General features: G+C 44.2%; 1 long non-coding RNA gene across 1 annotated transcript; it reads left to right on the top strand.

Moving 5' to 3' along the window:
• Positions 1-1,662: 1,662 nt before the first annotated feature.
• On the top strand, positions 1,663-3,616 carry LOC139068932 (uncharacterized). Its single transcript, XR_011520180.1, has 3 exons — positions 1,663-2,504; positions 2,634-2,856; positions 2,923-3,616. It is a non-coding gene; the product is annotated as an uncharacterized lncRNA (long non-coding RNA).
• Positions 3,617-4,243: the final 627 nt, after the last annotated feature.

The following is a 4,243-nucleotide window of genomic DNA, read 5'->3' as shown; positions in this document are numbered from 1 at the left end:
AGTGAGGAGAATTATTTGCAGAATTCAGCCAAAATGGAGAGCTTTCCAGCATGAACTCCTCGTTTAGCATTAAAGGTTAGACATTTTCTTTCAGACCAGTCTGGATTTTCTCGTAGCGGGAAGTATTTATGTTCCAGTGTATCAGTTACAGGTCCTGAAGTGGGAGAGCAGACCCATACCATCACACTACCACTACCATGCTTGACTGTTGGTTGATCATCAGAATGTTTGTTTTTTTTTGTCTGAATTTGTTTACTAATCAGAAACATTAATGTGAGGTTAGGTAGGTGTTACATGTAAGCAATGTTGTTTTAATTAAAGGATTAAAACTTACTTCAGATATTTCAATTAAACTTTTCTCTAAACTTCAAATAACACCAATAAAGACAAAAGTGTTTCATTGTGCCTGACTGCAGCTCATATTTCCAACAGTGCTTCTGTTTTCTTAACTCTCACTTTCACTTACTCTCTTTCGGGTTACTACACTGTCACCCCAACGTTAATCCAGTTCAAATGTAAACAGGCTTAGGTCCTCATTCCTCGCTCAAACCATATCAAATGTATCAAAGCAGAGGCTCAGAGCTGTCCTTGGCCACACAGGGGTCAGACCAGGGCCACACAGGGCCACACACTCTACTCAATTAGCCCAAGAGCCAGTTAGTCTGTCCGACCCAACACCGTGTTAGTTTCAGCTGACGTGCCCCAGGAAAGAGACTGTGTTTGTGCATGTCCATAACTTTCTAAACACAGTGCATTCTATAAGTAATCATATGCGAGTGTGACTAAATGTAAATGATGCTGTGTACCGGGTTAATAGGTCAGTTCATGTTATAAAGGGCATGAATGTGTGTGTGTGTGTGTGTGTGTGTTTAATAAAGTGTGTGTATATGTGTGTCTAGCAGAGACATGAAGTCTCACAGCCCCATCAACCAAAAGGGAAAATATGTGAAAGGTTGTCTGCAGGCTAAGGACAATAATGCACTCTGTGTCTGCAGAAACATCGTTTCTCTGGTTAAGCCAGAAGCCCCCGGAGGAGTCCTCAATGGCCTTGAGAGTGCATCACTGCTGTATGAAGCAAAGTTCTCTTTTTTCCTTTTTAAAGTACCCATGAAGTCAAATTTAATGTTGAAAAATGTTTGATAATTCACATGTTATCCATCACATGTACACACACTTGCTCCAATAACAGAAGTTATTTTGTTGACATATTATTTGTTTTTAATTGCCTTGAAAAATATGCATGCAAAATGTGAGTACAATAAAAGTCTCTTGCAAATTTAGGTTTCTTCTCTTAACTGACAGGCCGTGTCTGCTCAAGCCACTTTGCAGCTGACCAATCAGAGAGAGCTGGATCCTGCTGGAATTGGTTTTCAGAAGATGGGTCCACTGTGGTCATAAACAAATGGACAGTGGACCCATCTCCTGATGGCTTCTTTCAGCAGGTTAATGCATCATGTCATAAAGCTCAAATCATCTCAAACTGAAGAACTTAAAATAATTTCTCTAATGATCTCCACAGTCTCCAGATCTCATTCCAGTCCAGAACCTCTGTGATGTGGTGGGCCAGGAGAATCATAATCATGGCTAGAAATGTGTGAAGGTATTATTTCCAAAATGCTTTTTTAAATCTATGTCATGAAGAATTCAGGCAGCAGTCCTGAATGAAAAAGTTAACCAACCAAGTATTAACACTGTGCCAAATAAAGTGGCCAATATTTGTGTGACCATGTTTTGTCCTTCTGGTGTAATGTTACTTGTCAGCAGTGGTTGGTGGTATTTTATTAAACCCTGCTGTGACTTATGCGATTTTATCCGCTTGCGATCAAAAACAAGGTGTGTTTACAGAGATGGATTCTACTTGATCTGATGAGCTTTTTGTTCAGCTACTGATACAAACTGACAGTGGGTTAGTTTGGTGCTTTTTACACGTATTGCTTTTTCATATGTGGGTGCATTGAAATGTAACGCATGAGTGCAAATTTGTCCTGAAAGGTTGTAAGCCTTCTCTGAAAACAAAGATGCAGAACCTACAATTGTCACACATAGAATTCCAGTCAGGAAGCAAACCAGATTTTTTGGTGATGTTCTCTTGAAAAAATCCTGAAAAATTTTTTGTGACTCTTTTTATTAGGCTGCTGTATCCATAGTCAACTCGCATGAGCCATAAGTTATCAGGATGCCATAAGGAGGACTGCTACCGCATACCTTTTCTTTTTAAACTCCAGTCTAAATGTACAAACTCTTGATGAGAAGAAACAAATTGGAAAAAAGAAAAACACAAGCAAATAAACAAGAAAAAATGTATCAAAAGAAAATCACTAATTAATATGTGTCACGGTCCGTGGTGAGCCTCCTGCATTTCACCTGTATTTTCTGAGCATTGTTTTCAGGTGGGCGTGTCTGAGAGTCTGAGTCTCCAGCTGCAGCCAATCCAGTCATTACGGCCCAGGGGATTTAAGGAGCAGTGTGGCACTTCACTTCGCCGGATGATTACTCTATCTTGGGTAGCGCTAGCCTTAACCTGTCTTGATCCTGTGAAATTTCTAGTTCCTAGTCACTAACCTGTATTTGAAGCTCTGCTTGATTTCTGTCGTCAGAAGAAACCCTGATAATCCTCCCCTGCTCTGCTCCAGGTTTCTCTTTCACACTCCACCACCTCCATAACCAGCTTGGACTCCTGCACACCAGATCACGCCGTCTCCTCCCCTGGCCGCTCGCTCTCAGCCGCTCGCCTGCCTCCACCAAACCGCTGCTCCTACCTACTCTCTGGACCAACAGTCCCATCACCTTCTGGAGCTTTCCTGCTCACCCGGACCTGACCAGTCCCTCCGGAGGTTCTCACCACTACTGCAATCAGTAAGCTCCACTCCCAATATCAGTCTCCGTCATTCCTCCATATACTCATTTTGTCTCCCTCCTCAGAGTTCCATCCTGAAATCTTGCTGCCAGCCTGCCCGTCGTCTGTTCCCCTCGTTGCCCTTCAGTACATAATAAAGTCGTTTTACTTACTTACCGGTTCCTGTGTGGTGATTCTGCATGTCGTGGGTCAAAAGATTGCCGCCCGCCATGACAGAATCATCCGGCCATAACAATGATCCCATTGCAGAATCCAACCCGTCCACTAGTGCTCCGCTCGCTGTTTCTGAGGTTCTCACACGCCATGAACACGCCATCCATGGTTTACTGGAGCAAGTCTCCGACTCTCACCGACGAATACTCCAGATGGACACAATGTTACGTAATCTCACTACACGCTTAACTCCCTCGGAACCTTCTGCTCAGCCTCCCGTTTCTCCTCCGTCCGTACTTCCGGTTCCGCCCCCTACTGTAAACTTCCGGATACCCAACTCGCCTCCTTCAGACATCTATTCCGGTGAGTTCGGCAAATGCCGTGGTTTTCTGTTTAATTGCCAGTTGGCTTTTGAAAGATCTCCGGAAGCTTTCATGTTAGATTCAGTTAAGATTTCCTATATTATCGGTTTACTCCGGGGTAAGGCTTTAGATTGGGCTGAAGCCAGGAGCCATGACGTTAGTTTTCTGCGTGGTCCACTTTCACATTTCCTAGCTGAATTCAAGCAAACGTTCGATCACTCAGAGACCCCAGCTGTGGTAGCCAAAAAAGTGTGGAATCTCCGCCAGGGAAATCAAACAGTAGCCGATTTCGCCATAGCATTTCGCACGCTGGCAGCAACTTCCTCCCTCGATAGTGGTTCGTTACTGGGAGCATTTACCCAGGGGTTAAATGATCGCCTCTAGGATCAGTTGGCGTTATGCCAGGAACCTCCTGACCTCGAAACCCTTATTACCTTGGCCATAAAGATTGAAAAGCGTCTCAAGGAGCGTTCTAAGGGCTCTAGAATGTCATTTCCACCGCTAACTCAAACCAGAACCCCTCAGCCACCAGTCGCATCTTCCTCAGGAGACGAGCCTATGCAGATCGGCAGAACCCAGCTGAGTCAGGAGGAGCGGCAACGTCGTTTCTCCGCTAATCTTTGTTTTTACTGTGGTCAATCAGGGCACAGAATCTCAAATTGTGGCTTGCGGGTAAAAGGGCAAGCCCACCAGTAGTTCCGGGATTACTGGTGGGTGGTAATGGTGGCTCAAACTCCCGATGTTTGCTTCCTTGTACTGTGGTGTGTAATCAAAGAAGTCGTGTGTTGAAGGCTTTAGTAGACTCTGGATGCAAACGTAACATGCTGGACCAATCAGTCGTTCAAGATCTGGACATTCCCACTATTCTCCT

This window comes from Nothobranchius furzeri, chromosome 3 (assembly GCF_043380555.1).
Source record: "Nothobranchius furzeri strain GRZ-AD chromosome 3, NfurGRZ-RIMD1, whole genome shotgun sequence".
Classification (NCBI taxonomy): domain Eukaryota; kingdom Metazoa; phylum Chordata; class Actinopteri; order Cyprinodontiformes; family Nothobranchiidae; genus Nothobranchius; species Nothobranchius furzeri.
This window is presented reverse-complemented; position numbering and strand designations above follow the sequence as displayed.